This window comes from Physeter macrocephalus, chromosome 8, assembly GCF_002837175.3.
Source record: "Physeter macrocephalus isolate SW-GA chromosome 8, ASM283717v5, whole genome shotgun sequence".
Taxonomy (NCBI): Eukaryota; Metazoa; Chordata; class Mammalia; order Artiodactyla; family Physeteridae; genus Physeter; species Physeter macrocephalus.
Genome location: NC_041221.1, coordinates 120,677,770 through 120,700,097, shown reverse-complemented (window position 1 = coordinate 120,700,097; position 22,328 = coordinate 120,677,770). Strand labels below are relative to the sequence as shown.

The 22,328-nt window shown below is 36.9% G+C and overlaps 1 protein-coding gene across 8 annotated transcripts in view; it reads right to left on the bottom strand.

Annotated features, from left to right (window-relative positions):
• Positions 1 to 19,435, bottom strand: part of CSNK1G3 (casein kinase 1 gamma 3) — a 131,586-nt gene extending 112,151 nt beyond the window's left edge. For 2 of the 8 annotated variants that reach the window (XM_024118310.3, XM_024118305.3), the window contains exon 1: positions 19,136 to 19,413. The gene's annotated coding sequence lies outside the window, so the exon portion shown is untranslated. Of the gene's footprint in view, positions 1 to 19,135 lie in introns of all 8 variants that reach the window. The other 6 variants (XM_024118321.3, XM_028493168.2, XM_055086731.1 and 3 more) reach the window with 6 other exon arrangements.
• Positions 19,436 to 22,328: the final 2,893 nt, after the last annotated feature.

Genomic DNA, 22,328 nt, shown 5'->3' with positions numbered 1-22,328 from the left:
GAGCCTGCGCTCCGCAACGGGAGAGGCCACAACAGGGAGAGGCCCGCATACCGAAAAGAAGAAAAAAAAAAAAAAAAAAAGTGAAGTAATTAAAAGTGGTTTCAAACATGCTCAGTCTTAGAGACAGTTTAGATATGAAGTTTGGGAGAGAGGAAGGAATCTAGAACTAGACACGGGAGAGTTTACAATCTATATACTTAAATATTAAAGTTTGTGAAAATAATAAATTCCTTTTCACTTTAGAGTACTCTGAAAAATATCAAAATGACCCATCCTTTAAACACCAAATTTTCTTCTATCTAGGATCCTGATTAAATGGTCCTATTCAAAGTAGTGTTCTTTTCTTCTTTTATCATCTAATGACAGGCTTTTAATATTTCCTCAAGAAAAAAAAAAAGTGGTTTCATCTACTGAAAAATTCAAAGACATGAAGCAAGAGACTATTTCTGTATTATTTTAATATTCTACCATGTATAGGCATTAACTTAATAAAAAGATTAACTCTACTATGAACAGGTAACTTTCAACTTAAAATAAATAACTAAAAAATACTGTCAGAACTTGATAAGAATATTTCAAATAACTGAATAGTAAAGTATTAAGCACTTCTATAAATTATAGTTTTTGTTTTGATTTGATTTGCCCTGCTTTTGCTTTGCATGATAATAGAGTCCACCAATACTAAAGACAGGTGTAGAGTTCTTAACCTGAAATCCACGGACCTCCTAAGCATTTTCTTAAGAGAGAATCCATAGCTTTCAACAGATTGTATGATGCTAAAAAAGTTAAGAACCACTGAAAAGTAAACTGTTATTTTCTCACTGTATTACTTTATAAATATATTCTTAGAAACAATTTATCCTAAAATTAAATAACATCTGTACTTAATTTAAAAGCCAACCTTGTTATAGAAAAGTATATAGGGCGGTTTACAATACACACACACTACCAAAAGACTGAGAACAGTTTTAAGTAAAGAAATCAGGAGGGAAGTAAAATAATATTAGAAATAAAACTATGTAATACTAACAGGAAATGGATAACATGCAGTTCAGTACCCATACTTAATTTTTCCACTTTCTAGTAGAGAAGCAAAACAGAAATATGAGTAGGTAAGATTCAGAGTGTCCATTAAAATTGTACCAGTTGATAAAAAGCCCACAATTAATCTTAGTATTGTATTATATCTACAGCTTCAGTCAATAGTAATAACTGAAAATTTCTCTCGGAAGCTTTAAATTCAAAGATTACAAGGAAGAGAATAGAAAAATACAGCTTGAAAACTTAAAAATTAGACAACCATAGAAATAAAAACTATTGAGAAAAAAGTTTCATAGAAATATGTCTGGCTTACAATTTCTTATAACACAAAGTAGTGATTTACAGGGCTTAAGGATATTTTAATTTTTATAAGAGATATTACCTCTTTAACTGAAACCTTAAACATTATACAACCAAAAAGAATAAACATGTATTTAATGTGATTAAATTGACATGAATGCACACAAATGGTAACAAAATATTTAAAATTATGTTTGATTCTATCATAATTCTCAGCACACTGACTTACTCACATAATATCTACATTAAAAAGACGGAATTGATCAAAAGGATGAATTTTCAAATTATCCTCGAGAACAGATGAATAATCAATTACTTTGCTTTCATAAACAATTACAATTTTGATAGAGTATCATCCACTAATAAAGATAAAAATGAGCTGCTAAATACAGAAAACATTAGATATAATCTGATTATATGAGTAGAAATGTAGGCCACAGGCATACTTCTAATTTGATGATCCCTGATGAATCTTCAAAACAGAAAACAGAAAATCAGATTCTCTAATCTGCATGGCCCAATAATTTAGGACATTACAGAGCCAACTGACCTCCTTGAAGTTGCAACTAGATAAATCAAAGTAGTCTGAGAACATATTAGTATGTATGTTCTACCTCCACCACAGCTAGCTAAAGCTTTCAAGTAAACATTAATGAGCAGTTCTAAATTTTTTAAAATAATTATTAGTACTCTACCTATCTTCCAAAATATTATTGCAATCAATATAGACTTGTTTCATGTACCTGTGATATTAAATATTAAAAGTTTCTACAGGTATCTTTTCATGTTCAGCATGCTATTCAGTGTCCTTTGTAAATAGAAAATAACAAGGAATGGAAATTTTTAAATTAATTTTTTTCACAAGTTACTTGTCACAGCATTGATTTCTCACTGCTTTGTTATCTTAAATTTAAAAATCCATTTTTAATACACAAAATGAGCCATTCAGTGTTTCAAATGCCTTATGCAATCTCTATAAAAATGACACTACAATACATGTCTACAAGCTTCTCCAAAATTTAAATGAGTAAGGATATTTGTGATGTGATGGCTAGCCATTACATCACATGCTTCTATTAGCAGCAAGTGTCCCAGTTACTGGTTTCTGGCATGAGCTCAACTGTGGTTGTCTAAGAAAAGACTAAACACTTATTTTTAAAAGCTAAATCATTAACTGTAATGTCAAAAATGGAGATCAATTTTTCTAATTACATACTAGGGAAACTTATTTTGTCTCAGAAATGTTTAGCAACCATCATCTACAACACTTTACATTTTTGAAACCTGATTTCAGTGATGTCCCCTGTATATTCCTACTAAGAGAGCAGTATTCTCCAACATGTGGACTATGACCCATTATTGGGTCTTTAAACCAACTTAATGGGTCTTAAGCAACAGTTTTTTAAATAAAATAGTATCAAAAAAAGAAAGAAAATGGAGTGCATAAACGTAGTAAGAATAGTTTGTTTAGTGAGATTGTGTTTTGGTTCTTTATATGAATACATAAGTATCACTAGGTCACAAGGTAAAATATATTTCTGTAAGTTGTGGTAAATATATTTCAATGAGTTGTAGTCAAAAATATTTCTAAGTTTGAAAGCTACTGTACAATACATAATAGCAAAGGAATAGCAAAACATACTATATTATAATCAGTTATAACTAAGTCAATTTTAAATAGGAAATTGTATTAAAAGCTAAACTTTCTTAACATAAATATTACTGAAAGTCTAATTAAGTAAAATTTCTACTTATCCAGGTCTGACTGTTCTCTAGTAACTAGGATATGACTGTTTCATTGGTCCTCAAAATGTCTTCTTGTGCCTCCTCTTTTCAATTTCCAGGTGAATTTATACTCCCATTGGTAATATCCCTTATCATAGCTAATGAGTCTCAAAATTTGGAAGAGAAGGGAATGTTTAATTTGAAAATGTCCAGCCCCTTAAGCACTTATTATAAATACGAGAGAAGCATAGATCACCCTCATCTCCTACGTGATGGAAATAAAAAATCAAGTAGACATCATACTAAATTTACATTACTGAAATATTCCCAATATCAATCTCTAAGAGTAGGTATCTCACTACCTCTAAGCACAAACTTGACTGCAAATCCCAATCACAGGAATGATATTAAATTTAAACTTCAAGCTTTCAAGGAAAATCATGTTCTATTTGGCAGCACCTACTTACATCCAACAAATATTTATTGAGTATTTACCCTGTACCAAGCACAGAAATGACCCAAGAAGTAATGAACTTCCCCAGAAAAGGTCTCACCAAGCCTCTTAATGACTCTCTACTCCCATGACTTCCAACTTTCTGTAGTATATTTTTTACATCAGTTAAAAAAGGATATTCTTCTGTACCTCAGCAAAACCAAAAACAGTTGACTCACAGTAGTTAACGTTTTATAAAGGTTGAAAACACTGAACCAGTGCTCCTGCGAAAAATACAGGGTTAGGTTCCTACAATCCTCTGGTCACAACATTTTCATCAACTGATCAATTCATATCCTTGTTTTATGTGTGATTCTGTTTAAAGACACCTTATTTAATATACAGCTGACCCTTGAACAACACAGGAGCTGGGGCACCTACCCTTCACGCAGCTGAAAATTCACATATAACTCGTGGGTGGCCCTCCATATACACAGTCCCTCCCTCACCCGATCCGTGGTTCCGCACCTGCAGATTCAACCAACTGGACGTCGTATAGTACTGTAGTACTAATACTGAAAATAATCCCAGTATATAAGTGGACCCACATGGTTCATATCCCTGTTGTTCAAGGGTCAGCTGCATATTGTTGAGTCATTAACACTGAACTCACAGCCAACAGCACTGTAACTCATGCCTGAACTAAGCTCATCTAATGTATTTTCTCCATAAGGCATATCACAGCCTTTTTGGGTTTAGGAACACTAGACAGCAGTGTAGCACTACACTTGGGGGCCAATTTAAACAGTAAAATCACCCCAAAAGCACTAAATAGGCCTTAAAAAGCAAAACAAGACAGCAGAGCATCTAGTTTGACTTCAGCTGGGAACATGCCCCTCCAGTGACTCAGTTTTTGCCACTCTACCCAAGTTCATGTCCATTAATGAATGGCAAAGCACAAGGGATACTGATTTGGGGGTTACAAATAAATTTTAGCAAGTAGACAAATGTGCAAATATGGAATCTGGGAATAATACCAATCAATGCTACTTGATGAAGAGAATTTTTTTTCTTTAAATGTATTCCAGTCTAATAAAGTAAGAAATGATAGAATGCAAATCTCATCATTATGCAACTCCTAAGGAATTAATGGAACTAGGCAAGGATCATCAATTGCCACTAACATCACAAAAAGAAAAAACAAGCTTTGATCTTCCTGATGGAAGAAAAAAATTGTAACTGAATCTGATCAAATCTCTACATCTCACAACCAATTTACAGGGAAGACAGGGGACAATGCTTTTACTCTTTAATTTTAAGATAGCCCATTTTTTAATCTGATGTCCTCAAGGACAGGGATCATAATTTATTCGACTCTGTCTCCCCATTATCTGTTATAATACATAGCACACAGCAGACATTGGTTAAAACTTTGTTGAAGAAACAAGTAAATGAATGAATGAACAAATGAACTGTCTTAGAAGTTTAAGAATGTTAATTTATATGATCATCTCTTTTCCAAATAAAGGAGGAAAGAAAAAGGTAGGCGGGCAGGCAGCAATTTATAGGTCTGAGAGATGCTACAAGCAAGTAGAATAACACCTCACAAATCAAAGGTCATTTATACTGTAATTTCAACTTTCCAAGAGCTATGGATCAGAAGAAAAAAATTCACTAAAGGAGGTCACAAAATGCATATTCTGTTCATTAAATAAGAGCCCCTAAACTCCATTTTAATTTTAATTCTAACAAGTTTACACTGGAAATCAAACTTAAAAGAGAAAATATGAGGTGAATAGTAAAAACATTCTGAGAGAACAGGAAGAAAACAACCTTATAGACTTCAATAAATTCATAGACATCTATGCATAATAGCATACTTTATAACTGATGTTCAGAATGAGAGCCCTGCATCAGCAAGATCTGATATGTTTAGAAAACACAGAGAAAACAGTACTACCGTGTAAAGTTTACCATTTAAAAAAAATTAAATAAGAAAATATTTAAGTATAAATTCAAGGTCCTAATTTATCTAACAGGTTGTTCCCTAATAATGCCAGATAAATGAGAAAATACTTCAGGAACCTCAGTAGTTGTTTCATGCATGGTTCTCATAACAAAGTTATATCTTTTCTTCTTAACTACAATGCTTATTTCCTAATTTATAAAAATACATAATTACAAACAACAGTCTAGTATAGGCAAAGGCCACAGACTTAAAACAGTCATTCAAGGGTATCAGCATTTGGAAATTTCAGTTATGAAGCTAATATTGTCAACTCTCAACCTAGAAAGGACTGAAGAGTATGATTGACAGTAAACCATGAATAAGCAAGTTGACTTCTACAAAACTGTGGAATGAAACATGCAACAGGTGACAAAAATAAGCTGAAAGTACAACCACTTCTCCACAGGAAGGATTTCCTCTGCCCAGTCCAAACGACAAGAATCCAAAGTAAGTGCTGTAAACCTGAAGACAGATAACACAGAATTGATCCAAAGGCACCTTAATCCCCAATATGAACCAGGGTTAGTTAAGGCCTAGTTTTTCTTACAAAGATCAGGGCTGCATGATCTCAGCAAGAAAGAACAGTTCCAAAGCATATGGAAGACTGCATTCACTGAAAAGTGAGGCTCCCCTAAATTACATCTCTGTCTGACAGATCTACAGCTATAAAAATATCATGTTCAGAACTAATATTGTCAAGATATTCTGGTGTGCAATCAAACCAACGAATTACTAAAAAGTAATTCAATATAGCCAATTTAAATTTTACTAACTGCTTATTACTAGAACTCTCCCACATTACTGGTGGGAATGCAAAATGGTATAGCTGCTTTAGAAAACAGTTTGACAGTTTGTTATAAAGTTAAACATACACTTGCCATATGACCTAACAATTCCCCTAGAAACTTACCCAAGAGAAATGAAAACTTAGATTCACACACAAAACAAAAACTGCACACAAAGGTTTGTGGCAGCTTTATTCATTATCACAAAAACTAGAAACAAATACTTCAACTGGTGAATGGATAAACATGCTGAAGTACATCTATATAATGGAATACTGCTCAGCAGCAAAAAGAAAGTACTGATACACACTACAACATGGATTAATCTCAAATGCATTCTGCACAGTGGAAGTATACAAATTCAAAAGGCTACATACCACATGATTCCTATAATTTATATTATATTCATGATTCATTATTCCTATAAGGTATATGATATGGCAAAATTATAAGAATAGAGTAGTGGTTGTTAGGGGCTAGAGTGGGAAAAGGGGTTGGCTACAAAGGAGCAGCATGAGGGAATATTTTAAGGTGATGAAATTGTTTTCTAATTTGATTGTGAGGGGGAATGAATTTTACTGTGTGAAAAACAGAAAAAAGAGAAAAACTTTAATATAAAAAATATCTTACAACACAATCACAGTTAACTGAAACACTCAAAAAAATAGAATATTTCCTCTAACTAAATTTTCTGGATAGCCCATAAATGCATTTCATTTCAGAAATCTTTCTATAATGTGTTTCTCTACTTTCAAGCCTGAGTAAATAAGTCACAGGCTTGTGTTTATTCTTTTATTTAAATTAGGCCCAATTTATTTGTTTGAAATTTGTCTCATACAGCTGTGATGACGCAAATTGGGATGAGCATGGTGCCTCAGGAGGCATTTAATCAAGGTTCTTCCATGTTAAAATTCTCCCTAATAAAGATGAAATGATTAATCTATTCATTCAACAAATTAGTAATCATTAGAGGCCTATTATGTACCAAACACAGGAAATACAAATGGCAAATAAGACCACTGTAATCCCTGCCATCACATAGCTTAAACAAACAATAATACAAGGTATAATTTGTCCTACAAGAGAATTATAGTGCTTTCAGAGCACATAGCAAGTGCACATAACCTAACCATATAAGGTCTAAATTTCCCATTAGGATCTATACCTTAAAGTGCCTGGAATCTTGGTAAACACAAAAATACATGTACCACAGTGCTCACAACCCCATTATCCTTCAGTATTTTAGGATGGAAAGAAAGCAAAAACCATACACACAGAACACTATCACTGCACAAGGAGTACAATAATCACTCCCCTACAAAAGGTCCTCTTTAGGGAAATACCAGAATATGCAGATTTACTTCTGTCACCTTTACAGCAAACATTTTTCTGATACAGAATACCCTAAGTATGAACTTCTCTGGCTGAGGAATATTATTTTAAAGGGGGTGGGGGCAGGGAAGTAATAAAGAAAAGAAAAAGAGAAAAAGAAACAGACAGGATGGGGAAAAAAAAAGAAGCCAGAGTAGGTATAAAGATTTTTGCAGTGAACTCTTAAAAACAAATTAAGGAAGTTTAATGAAACTAAATAGAGGCACTGCAACCACACCCCTTCTTTCTGTTATGAAAAAGGAAGCCAAGATATGTAAAAAGAGGGCTGCCTGCAGGTGTTGTGGCATGAAGTTACCATGTACAGAGGTAAAATTACATAACCCCAAGGACTAAAGAGAGTGTGATGAATACTCAGCTATGCCAAAGTTACCCGAAACATTTTCCATCTCAAGAATCCTAATTAAACAATGCTTCTGGGACCACAGTGAGCCCCACAAGACACAGTGTCAAAAAACCAGAAAAACTTTGAACTGCTAAAGAAATAAACACAGATTAAAATAAAGTGCCTCTTGGTATATACATATTTACAAGAGTAAAAAGCAAAAGAAATTTACCAGGATCTTGCTCAAACTCCATCTCAGAGGACTAAGATGCTGAGTAGTTTCTATCAAGAAATAAATGGCAGAAGCAAATTAATGCAGTTCCACAGTTCCTTTTCCAAATTTCCTGCGGTTAAACATCTTGCAATTCAGGATTTCAGGGCATTTTTGACAGGTGATACAGTGTGTAAACACCATATACTTTTTAACACCCATAGAGAAAGCTGTAATGGCACAGAGAAGTCTGGGACAGCACACTATGATTAAACATTTACTATTTCTGCAGTGAAACCTACGAATACATGAAATAAAGACAAACAGTTCACAACAGGTTTTGTGAAGAAAACCAATTTGTGCCAAACATACAAAAAAAGAATTTTGGTTTTCAGAGCATTTTAGATGTCAGAATTGTTGATAAGGAATTATGGTCCTATAGAACAGTACCCATTACTCTATTATATGTGCAAAATGTAACTGGTAACCTCTTTATCATGTGCTTTTATTGTAGTATTTTGATGAACTCAAAATAATTCTAAAAGTCTCCCAATGGTTCACACATAATATGCCCTCTACACTCTATCCACCCTTAAATTTCTCTAACACAAATTCTCCTATCAGGGCAGTTTACAGAAATCTAACCCTTGAAATTTATAGAAGAAATGCAAATCCAATTTTGCCACCACGCAAAAAATGTTCATTGAATGGAATTTAATGTATTGAACTCATAAAATGGCTTGCTCTTACGTTGTCACAAGAAAAATGCTAAAACTGGTAAGAGTGTTCCTGACCTAGGAAGCAGCAGTAAATGAGTTACCATGGACCCTGATTTGCCATAAATGATAAGACACAATAATCATAAAACCCTGTTATCATAGTGCATTTATATGTATATATTTACTGACTACATACAATATAAACAATATACTACACGCACAATATACTATAACTGAAGTACTAAACTATTTCCACCGAGGGGAAAAACAGAGACAGTACCTCATCAACAATGGTATAAAAGAGAGTCAAGTGGTAGAAGTACAGTTATACTAAATAACCATTAAGGCCCCTTCCATCCTTACGTTCCATGAAAAATACAACTCAATGATATTGCAAATATGATAAATATAACTAATAAAATATGATAACTAAAACTAATCAAATTTTGATGAGCAACATTCTTATACTAACTTTAAAGATAGGATTGCTTTCATCACTTAGGTTTCTTAAGATTTCTAGGGGCATCTGAATTGGTACCTTAATTTATTCTAGATAAATTTCCCTTCAACAAATTTTCCAAACTTCAAAACTCCTCTAATTTTGGTGCTATACTATTCAAAAGCTGCTAACAAACAAGGAAAAAAGTAGCTTCACTAAGCATTCTGAGTATGAAACCCTGAAGAGAAGTCATTTCATTAACCTGGTCCTCTTGCATATATTTTCTATGCATTTCTATCTCATCTTCAAACCTCCATCTCCGATTAAAAAGAGAATTTGAAAGTATAAGGAAGACATATAAGGAAGACATTTTTTCAAAAAAAGCTAAGAGATGTGTATAAAAAGGAGAAATCAGTCATTTTCAACCCTGAAGCACACGGGAATCACCTGTAGAAATCCTAAAATAGATCAATGCCTTGGCCCCATCCCCAGATTCAAATATAAAGTAGCATGGGTAGAATCCCAATCTGTAATTTTTTCAAGCTCCCCAGAAAATGTTAATGTGAAGTCAGGGCTGAGAACCACTGGTCCAAGCTGCCTTCTCCACAAATCCTTTTCTCTCATCTACTAGTAAGTTAGCACTCCCAGCCCTAGAGCAAGGACTGAAAGCACTATCTTTAAAATTGCCCAATTTTGTTCTCTCGTTTACTCTGTCACAGAAAAAAATTTACTAATTTTCAACTGGAAGATTTTTTTTTAAGTGGGTATGGTAAAATTTATTTTAACTTATTTGAAATTCTCATTCCCAGTGCTCAGGATTTTATTTTTCAATCAACCTTCAAAAAACAACTTTCATTAGTACAGTATTTAGATTAACAGTATACAATAAACACACAATACACATTCTAGTTATCAACTTTCAACAGACTATCAGAAAATACTCAAGAGAATGAGTTTAAAGAGCTGATTACATTTTGATATTTTAACTACAAATATTTTTAGAATCTCAAATATATAAAGAAATATTAGCCATAATATGTCCTGACACTCATGATAGAAAAAGAACTCAGTAAATAATCTACCACTTTTTAAAATAAAAACTGGCATTACAAGATTCCACATCTTTAAGATTTACACTTTTGGGAGGGGGGAGGCAGTGGCGGTGTTCATGTTGTTTTCAGATCCTTGGAACAAAAGGAGAAAATAAAATAATGTTTTATAAAAATATGCATCTACAAATATCAGTTTCTTTTTCAAATGTCACCAACAACTGATACCTACTAGTTTCACCACCAAAACAATGCTAGGTTATTTTTGCACACCTAATTAGGATTTTATGAAAAGGCCTTATAGCCATGTGTACACACACCGTATAACTAGTGGAATAGTCTTACGGGAATTTTCTCTCCCTATAACATTACCTACTATATTTGCCTGCCATTTGAAAGTATTCATTGCTAGAATATATAATAAGTATTTCACAGAAATAGAAAATAAACATAACAGACTGGGTGTAAGGGAAAAAAAAATTTTCACTTCCCTTTTTACTACAGGAAACTCTGACTATAACTTTGACTCCAATATATCATACTCTGATACCTTGCCAAGTATACCACTTGAAGTCAAAACCAAACAAGTTAAAAAAATAGATAACACAATTAATAATTAGAAAAATTCAGAAGTCCACTACTTTTATAAAATATACTTGTATCAAATGGTATCATACGCCAACTTCAACTTAAAATTTTAAGATATATAATTTGTAATAAGTCCAATTTTTAAAATAAATACTATTACAAAGTATCAGTGCATTCAAGGCACACTCTATTCAAGGTAATATACCATGAAAGCAGAATTATATGTTAAATTCTAGGTTGGTAGAAAACATCCCACCCCAGAATTTTATTTTCTTCCCTCAAAATAAAAAAGTAATTTTTTTCCAATGGTAAAAATAATGCATAATCATAGCTGAAAATTCAAACACTACAGAGAAGTATAAAAAGTATAAAAATAAAAATCATTCCAAATCTATAAATATCTGTCATTAACGTAAATATCCTTCCAGGGGATGGATGGATTTACTCTGTATATTTATAACAATACTGCAACAATTAGAATTACAACAATTAATTCTGTATATTAATTATGTATTTATACATACATGTATCTCCATATATGTCCCCATACACACACACACACACACACACACAAAATTTTCTTTTACATATACTGAAAACAAAGAAATCTTTAAGATAACAACTTTCTTGAAAATAAAAATATATGAATTGTTCCAAGCACTCATTCTGCTTCTGCATTTTCATTTCAGCAGTCCAGGTTTGAGGTTACTTTGTGTGTGTGTGTGTGTGTGTGTGTGTGTGTGTGTGTGTGTGTGTGTGTGTGTGTGTGTGTGTGTGTGTGCGCGCGCGCACGCTGTTTTTGTCGACTGCTTGAGAGAAGATTAAAAGATTTGTCTGTTTGCTTGTTTTACTTAAACACGCACACACACAGACACACACAGACACACACAGACACACCAACTCTGGCTACAATTTTCCAAACCCTGAGAACCCAGATATCTGTATTAAAGGTACTTGGCTGACTGCTTTACATAACTAGCCCATGGTCCTGAGCAAAACTGCGAAGTAGACAAAACTTTTCATGGCCTCCCACCTTTTGGTCAGAAAGAGCACTACACTATCGATGAGGATAGGAGAGTTCTACCAACAGGTGTGTGACTTAAGCATTTCTCTCAACCTTCCCACAATTCATTTCAATTCTAAGTCTATGATTCTCCCCTGCCCCCACAATTTTTATTTATTTTTTTGTTGTATTCAAGATTTGTAACACCTATCTTTCCCTCCTACCTCAATCAGATTCCTTGATTCAAAATAAACCATTTCTGGGCTTCCCTGGTGGCAGAGTGGTTGAGAGTCCACCTGCCGATGCAGGGAACACGGGTTCGTGCCCCAGTCCAGGAGGATCCCGCGTGTCGCAAAGCGGCTAGGCCCGTGGGCCGTGGCCGCTGAGCCTGCATGTCCGGAGACTGTGCTCTGCAACGCGAGAGGCCACAGCAGTGAGAGGCCCGCATAACGCAAAACATAATAATAATAAATAAATAAATAAACCATTTCTCTGACTGATAAATTCCCATTTCCTCAAGGCATCTATTCTCCTCCAGGTATGACAAAGAAATCTGATGAGATCAAAGATGTGGACAAGTTTTGTCCAAGAAGGAGGGTAGCAACACAGAAAAAATTTAAATAAGTTTACAAGTACAAATGTTTAATTTAAAGTTAAAATAGCTTTATGAGTTCCATGAAAAAAAGTATAATCTTTAACTGATTTTACTGACTCAAAGTTAGTCAATAAGAAAACTAGCAGTGTTTTCAGTTCCTAAAATATTCATACCTGAGCATATTTAAGATAGTCACATAGAAGCAGCTTTCTAATCTTTCATCTGTTACATCTGTACAACACTTTAAAGTTCAAAGTGCATTTAGATGCATTATTTATTTTCATCCTTAAAACAAGCAGATGTGTAGATGTGGTGGTCACTATAGATTGCCTCTCTAACATCCGTTTCCCCCATATTCCTCCTTCCCACAATTTTTAAAAATATCCTCCCCTCCACCATGTAACTCAGGGAAATATGACCCCATCGCCAATTGCAAGGGTATATATCCTGATTGGTAGAAACTCACTATGATAAACCTGTCCCCCTTGTCATAACTGGTTTGGAAGTGTACATGACCTAATTCTGGTCAATAAAACATGAAGGGGAAAATATGCTGGTAGGCTTGAGCAAAAGATGTCCTGGCCAGTGCACCAGGATCTTGCTACCAGTCTAAGGATGAATCCAACACACATGGGAAAGCAGAGCCAAGTAAATTTCACAGAGGCTAACCAAAGCTCTGAAAAACTAACCCTGCCTTCATACTTCAGCATTCCATTTCAGGAGCTACTGCATTTCAGGCATTGTAATGTGGTGACACCAAGATAAATAGTATACCCCATCTACCTTTCCTTCTCCAACTTCGACCTCCTTTTCAACACCTATAAGCTTTTCTTTGCCTTTGGGCTGAGCTAGACAAGAAAGGCAAGTAGTTACTGTAAGCTGTTAGACCAGCACCCTTTGCACCAAGCTCAACTGCTCCTGGGTATGGCATTTCCTCTTCCAAAGGACAATTTCCTTTACCAATTCACTCCTGCAGTCCCTACTCAGGTTGAGGAGATGGTGGAATTACAAGAAGGCTCTCTCCAACCCTGATGCTGTAATAAAAGCTGAAAGGTAACATACGAAATCAGAGGAGGGATCCTATCAGGAAACATGTGGGAACCATGTGACCTGATAATTAAACAATTCACCCTAACGTATGAATGACTATATGTTCAGGAATACCAGTATTTCTCTTCTTTAAAAGAGGATGCTGTTAAACAAATCTCTATTAGAGAGTACAAACTAGGTGTTACTTTAGAAGTAGATACCCCTTCAATATATTATTATTAACCAACAGTTCATAACTTAGTTAAAAAGGGGAATCATAAAAAAATCTACCTTAAACATTTTAATGCAACTAAAACACAAAAATATACAACCACAAGACAGTCTTTTAATGCAGGGTCAAGGCCTTTCCTTCAAGCATGAGTCCATGGATTATAGTTCTACTTTATCTTTCTTGCAAAAACCACACCCATAGTACATCACCTGTGATTTCCAGTTTGTTTCTTAACCGTGGAAAGACATCTCACAAACACTTATAAGCAATTTTATTGCAGAATCTTATTGCAAAATCTACAACTTTTAGAGTTTTTTCCCTAGTCATTTAACTTCACCTACACCGATTTTAACTGTAAGTGACTTCAGCTACTCACCTGTTTCCAAAGCAGCCACTGGCTCTCATACAAACACCTTTTCGCCTTCATAGTTCACTGAATAACATCTCATTAAACTATGTAATTACAACAAGTACAAATGCCATTAACAATTTGTTGGGTACACAGACAAATGATTCTTGGTAGGTATACACGGTATACAATAACCGGTGGGAATAAAAGTTCAAGAACAAACTAGAGGGTAGTCTACTGCCATTTAATGTAGCATGGACATCAAGTAGTAAATGAATGAAGAGTATAACTTAATCTTTTGAGTGCGTTAAAGAGAGGTGAGCTCAGAGATTCTCCTGTAATAGGCTATCCCCAAAAATCTTTGCTCTTTCTACACACCAATCAACACTCTGACAACTCATATATATCAGCAACTCCTAAATTTAAGAGATTTGCATAGTGCCTGCTATGTGCCAGGCATCACATCATGGCACTTTGTATGAATTTTCTCAGTCGGGATGAAGAATATAATGGCAGAGAAACCCTCTCCCCGCCCCCTGTCTTTCCAACGTAGCTATCAGCTAAGGAAAGTAGTTCAACACAAAATCAACTAAATATATGTAATAAATTTGAATACAGTTAAAATCTGCATTACCTCACTGAAGAAGAAAGCATTAGAAATTTGTGTTTAAGAAAAAGAGTACATACATCATGAGATTTTACTAGTTACAGTAAAAGCTATAAAAATGTGGACGTGATATAGTTACGTGGACATAGATTTTAGCTACATATTTTCATTTAATTAAATTATAACTATGTGATATATCATTAGTAAAGAAAATAATCAAAACGTGTGTCTTATCTACCAAATACACAAGCACTTCAAGTTCACTGTTAAGAATTCTTCCTCAGAACTAGGATGATTGGCAGGGAGTAGAAGGAGAGAACATAATGTAAGAGAGTTAAGAACAAATCACTGTGCACCTTCCATAGGTCCCATTATAGAAGGAAACCCAAACATTTATAGTTCTAAATCTCAGCTTTGAGAAGGGAGCTAGAAAAAACATGGCTAACAGCAGTCTCCACGGTGTCTCTAAAACTTACCCATCCCCGCTTATCTGTCCCATTCCATGTTTTCTGACTAGTTCAGAGGCTCTCCAAAGTCACTTCACATTAATAGACAATACACACTTGATTTCCACACATTAACAATCTCATGTATGGTTCTTTCCTACAGATCAGCACAAAAACGATACTCTGAGGTAGCTTACGTTACTAGAACCATATCTTCTGCTCCTAGAGACTCACTACTAGTAGAGAACTACAGATATCCCAAAACCGCCATTTTCAAAGAAATTATATCTTAAAAAACAAACACCCAAACACATACTAACAACACCAATCAATACCATTAAGTGCCAACTGCATGAGAAAAGACAAAAAGGAAGAAGATGGAAGATTAGAGAAGACATCATTGGTCTAAGACTGCGAAGTCAGAAAAAAAAAAAAGAAAAAGATTTAAATATGCACTCTGCTACTTCCAAGATGTATCTTAAACAGGTTGCTTAAATTCTAGAAAACTCTGCCTCCTACTGTCAAAAGCAAGGCTTACACCACCTAACTCACAGAGTCGTCTTAACAATCATTTATGGTCCTTAGACAAAGTGGGCACTTAATAAATTGTAATAGGTATTGTTATTATCGGGAGGTTCAAGATACAAATTCAGTTATAATGTAAATCCTTATTGAACACTAAGAGGGGAATAGTCAGTAAAAAACTAACAAACAATCTCCCCTGCTACATGACTAGATGATTAAACAATGGTGTCATAAGGGTGATATTTTTCTAAGCACTCCTTTGATAATGATTAAGTTTGGGATTAAATTTTTTTAGAGTCGTCAATATTTAAGATAACTAAAAACCCTGTATATATTTATCCATAACTGTGGAAGTTTCTCATGTTGTCATCTTACTGGTATAGTCAATTCTCTTCCTATGTAGATTCTTCACATTTCACTTTATTCATAGCAAATCTCACCTTAAAGTATATTAACAATAATATAACTATCCAATGACCTGTATTTTTTTACTTATTGTTTCAGCATTTCCACTATTTAGTATGATATATCCTTTTGGGAAGCCCTTTGAAACTAAACAACTACTTGTTCCATTCTGAAAAAATGTGAACCAATAAACCACACCAGAATGGTGGTCTATTCCCAGCATGAAGGGGATTACAGAGGGGACCCAGAGAAGAAAATGGAAAGATTCCCATTTCTTCCCAAGTCATATGTTTAAAATCTAGATTTATTTCATATAAAACCAATTACCAGGTTACTACACACTCATATCCAAATGCAAGCAAAGAAATATGACAAAGCCATGCAGGAACTGTTATAGATTATATACTCTTCTGCTTTCCTCCATTAGTATGAATGATAACAAACTGACAATTCTAATTTGTTTCCTTTAAACTTACTAGCCTTATTTGCCTACCTACTTGCTATCAGCATAGAATCTATACACTTGGACCTTCATACCTTAAACTGACTCACTTTTAAATACAAGGCATTCTAGATGTCCATGGACTGATCTCCACCTAATTTTACAGCTTCAATTCCCACAGAGACCTCCTGGCACAGCAGCCTTAGGTCCAGCTCAACAGGCCCCATGATACCAAACCAGCACGCCGGTTCTCAACTGCTTCCTTCACCTACAAAACTACCCACACCGCGCCACACACACACAGACCCATTTTGACCATTAAAATATTTTAAGCCCCAAATGGAGTATTACCAGCTCTAACCTCGTTTATAATTCCCCAGTCAAAATTGGTATCTCACACACACACACACACACACACATGCTTCCATACATTTCTAATAAACCCCACAGAAGTCCTGTGTTGCAATTATTTCTGTGCAGGTCTGCTTCTCCCTTAAAGGTAGCTACTGGGTCTTAGTCCTCCTCATGTTTCTACCACTCTTCCATCCTCACCACATAGTAAAAGTCCCCTGCACAAAGTAAAGGTTCAGGTTGAACTAAACTAGTCCTTTGTTCTAATCCTAGTTCTTTTATTTGAAGGAATAAGTGACTTCTGTGTGCTGAAGATTTTGTTAATAGTTAATGCTTGTAAATCTAACAATGAAAATGTCAATAATTATATAATGCATTAGTTTTTAAGTTGATGAACGGCAGAAGAGGTCAGTGAGCACAATAAACCATCAGAAAAGATAATCATTTTCCAAGATTCCCCCAAAAGTCTCATACATATCAACATTAAAATTAAACTTTCTGTCCCCCATGCTAATAAGAACTACTTACTCCTTATACCTGAGGCATATCCAGAAATGCAAGCACCCTGAATGCAAAAGTGTCTATACACTCTGCTACAAATCTATACCAAAGCCATGCAATTTATTTTATTACACCTTTCTTCCAATTCCCATAAATATGATTTTCATCTTTTGTGCAACTATAAAGGCTAATGTATATAAAATAAGAAAATAATTGATCTTAACTCAGAATACAGTTGGAGCAAAGTTTGGGAAAAATTACAAAATACACTAAACACAACTCTCCACCCCCATCCAAAAAAGTTATTAAGAATGTCACAAACCAGATCTGATTTTTGGTGGGAAATGTTTTCTTAAACTGACCTCACATCTTATAACTTTTGTGATATTTTTCTTTCACAATCTGCTTATTTACAGGGAAAGCAAATATTCTTCAAAAATATATATATGGCTTTACTAATTAGATATTTTTAATTTTAAAAAGTATTCCAACTCAGATATAGTTTAACCTCTTTTACTATCTGTGGGCAAATGTCCTATCACAAGAAGTAATTGCAAACGTAAAAGAAATAAGTACTAACTTCTTTCCTTAACTTATTAAAAATCAGTAGGCTTTTAATTGTCCAATTAAAGTCGATGTTCTAAAACCAAAGGTTAAATAAGGGTCACTTGCTGACCAGCCTTGGTACTCATTACAACAGAGTTAATACTAATTCGCACAGTGTAGCAACAGTAGCCATCTCCCACACACACTCCCACCCATTAACTTTTCCTCCTTCCCTGAGAGAACTGGAATGATCGTTAACACAGGCCTAACTACCCTCACCCCTACCCTCACCCCAGGAGCAAACACACATCTCCATCACCACCCCGCAGAAGAGAAACGCGGGGGCTGTGGACCAAGAGAGCCGACGCTCCTGTGGGTCACTTCCCCTTTGCAAGTGGGAGAAACAAAGCAGCACCCTAACAGTAACCATCAGAGTAATTTTGAGCCCCCGACTAATGCCTTGGATAAGTTCTGAGCTAAGTCAAAAGCTCTATCGAATAGGTAAATCCCTACCCCCCCTTAAAACAAACACCCCATAGGGAAGTTTCTCCCAGAAATGAATGCTGGCCCCTGACACCTCCTCCAGCCGACGGAAGGCTCCCTCCCTCCTGCCTAAAATCCCCATTCCGAAGGGCCTGCCTAAAATCCCCGCTCCGAAGGGAATTGTCTGGACACAATCGCGGGGCGCTGGGGGCTGCACTCCCGACCTCTCAACCCTCCCCCCAAAAGTCTCTGCCTTTTCCCAGCTCGCCCACCTCCCCGCCGTCCCCACTCGCTCCGCACCACTCGGGCAACTTCTGCGGCCAGCCCGGCCCGCCGCCCGCGGCCCCCTCCCTGCCCAGCGAGCCCGAGGCACCCTCGCCCCCCGGCCGCGGCCGCCTCCAGCCCGCACCTCCGCGCCGCCCGCCCGGGTCCTCGCCCACCCCTCCCCGGGGCCCCCGCCGGCGGCGCTGCCCCCGCCGCACCCCACCCCACCCAGCCCGGGACCCCAGCCCGCCCAGCCCCACCCGGGGAGGAGGGCGCCGCGGCCGCGCCGAGGCAGCCGCCGGGCCGGGGCCTCCCGGCCAGGCGCCAACGCGAACGGGGCTTTACCTCAAAGGCGCGGCTGCAAGTGGCGGGTCGGTCCTGGGCGCGGGCGGCGCCCCCCGGTCCGTCAGTCAGCGGCGGCTGGGGCAGCGGCGGCGGCACATCGCACCCGCCGGCGGCCGGAGGAGGAAAGCGAGGCACGCAGGGAGGGAGCGAACGAGGTAGGGGGGAAGGAACGAGCAAGGGAGATAACGCAGCTCGGACTCGGTCTCCGCACTACTGCCAGTGCGTCCTACCGCCGCCTCTGGCCGGAGAGTCGCCGCCCGGGCCGCGGCTGTCGCCACCAATGCAGCCGGGAATGAATGCACAGCGGCGCCTCGCTTATCCGGAGGTCAAACATCCTTCTGCCTCGGGCATCCGGATCGGCGCCGGACCCGGAAGTGAACGCTTGGAAAAAAAATTAAAAAGGAAAGCGTCTTTCTAGCGGCGGCGGCCACTCGAGCTGCCCGCATCAGCGAAAAGAGCCGAGTAGAGCCGAAGGTTAAACCGACTTGCTCGGATTGGTTGGCTCGCCGACCGGAAGAAAGGCAGCATGCTCATTGGCTGGAAAGGCTTATAAAGGCGAAGCCACGCCTCCCTCCCCACCTCCGCACCGGCGGTGAGCGTAGCCGGCGTGGAGTAATTGTGGATGCGCGATGTCTCCCTGGGTGAGGCCTTGGGAGGAGACGTTTGGCGAGGTCTGTGGAGAGAGCTGGGAGAAAACTCTCCCATGGTTTAGAGGAGCTACGAAAAGTTCCCCGCTGCTTGAATGAGCAGAGAGCCTAAGGGTGCCAGTGTGCCAAGTCAGGGTGCCGAGGTTTTTCCGAGTGCGTGGAGCACAGCCCTTCAGGTGCCAAAGAATTTTAGGGCCCAGCCAGAGGGAGTGACCTCACTGGGTTGACATTTTCCCCCACTTTCTTGTAAAGCCAGGGCTGTATCAGGGATTCAGCTGCTTAGAAATATAAACTTTGGTTCACGTTTGTATTCCGTTTGCTGTCTATAGAGAACTTCGTTTGTGAGCTCAGGTAACCCTCTCGACTATTTAATGTGGTAGCTCTTATCTCGGTTTTTCTAGTGAACCTCCTAAAGTTTCTAGAGGCCAAACATCACTCAAGTCATCAAATTGTAGACACAAATTGGAACCGATGTTTTCTGACTCTACTCTCCAGTCTACTCTGCCCACAGAGGGGAGGCAGAAGATTACATTCTTTCTCTTATGGTTGGTTAACTCAGATGAAGATATGTTACTATGGAAGACCTGTATGGAAATCGATTCACCATGAAGGCATTGTAGAAGACTCTGAAACTATCATTTTTTTAAAATTGTGTCTAACGACCTTTCAGAAGTCAGACATAAAGGTGTGCATGAAGAAAAATCATAGTCTGGTGCCATGTTTAAATTTTTATTTATCAAACATTTTTATATTTTCAATACACTTGCTGCATTAAGGAAGTCTTTAGTCTCTTCTCTCTCCCTCTCTTTCTCTCTCTCTCTCTCTCTCTCTCTCACACATACACACACACACACACACACACACACACACACACACACGAAAAATTTGAAAGGCTCCAGTGAAACAAATGCACTTTAAAATAATTGAGGATTTATCTCATTCTCCATTTCTACTTTAGCAGACTGATGATAGGGTCGATGTGTAATCTGCAGGGGGTAGTTAGTATGGAAAGATGCCGTTTTTGTAATACAACAGTGCCTTTTTTTAACTCTCTACTCTCATGCTTTCTCAAACTGGAGGTTATGAAGTGATTGGTATCACCCATCTTAGAGGAAAGTGATAGTAAGGACTGCTTCTGTGTTTACCACACTACCATCTTTCTGTTAGAGACTCAAAAGCAACTAAGATTTGTGCATGCTCAGGCTTGACAATAATTTGCCTAATAAATAAAACATCTCCACTTTTCTGATATATCCCAGGACCCAATACTAGACAAGAAACAAAGTTAACCGTATCACTAAATGGGATAGAAGAAATGTCTGCAATACTGGGAACTCTAAATATTGTCATCAATGACCAACAAACCATTTTATACTCTCCACCTCAAAAACCTCAGTTTAGATCAAGAACACCTCTACTGACCCCTCAAAGTTCTGATAAATGTTTAAGAATACAAGTATATAAATAGATAATCAAATCACATTTTTAAATTATATATGGATAGGAATAAATATTTATGTTTTTAAACACCTCAGTAAAGACTGCTTTTTGTTAAAATTTGACCTAGAAGCTTCTATAAATTAAAATTCGCAGGTAACCTAGGTAGGAAGCCAATAAAATTTCATGTCATTCTATTAACTTGTAAGGAAAAAACTGGCAATATGAAAACAGCCTGTGTTAAAGAGGGAAAGACCAAATTACTTGCATCTCAATCAAAACTCTTTGGTCTGTAGCGTGATGTCTCAACATAAGCAGACAGATCATAATTTCCATCTGCTATATTGTACATCAGATATAGTTAATTTTTTGTGTCACCCCATATTTCCTAGCATTTGCTACTCTTCAAGTGTTTATATACTATTAATATGTTTTCATGTTTCCCAAAGCAGTGTCATATTTTTTATTACCCTGAACTTTATTCTGTTGAATTTATAGCTCTATAGATATAAGTATATATTTGTCCCAACATTTAGGCATACAACAACTGTTATGATTACTATGAAAAACAGGATAAAGCAAAAGAAGCTTTACTTATATATTTCTATTAAAACAAGCGGGGGTGGGAGAGTTACTTCAAAATGACTTCAGTCTAAAACTGTCATGAATTCCTTAGGAAAAAACAATTTATCAAGTGGGAATTTGAAAAGGGAAGAAAAAGAAAGTAAAATTTCTGGGTGCCTTTAATTTCATATCTGAGATAGTGTAAGTGTTCCAATATCTCCCTTACATCTTTTGATTCTTTACTTCTGTTACTATTTCTCTTCTTCTCACCCTTCTGCACACTCACTGTGGTTGCCCAGCCATGCCAACGTACACACATAGACACACCCATACAAACAGAGTGGAGAGACTGAAGGAATAAGACCTTCAATTAGAGCAGGAAAACTATTCCATTTCTTTCTTTCTCCCAGTTGAAATCATTTTTTAAAAATAAATTTATTTATTTTATTGATTTATTTTTGGCTGCACTGGGTCTTCGTTGCTTCCTGCGGGCTTTCTCTAGTTGCAGTGCGCGGGCTTCTCATTGAGGTGGCTTCTCTTGTTGC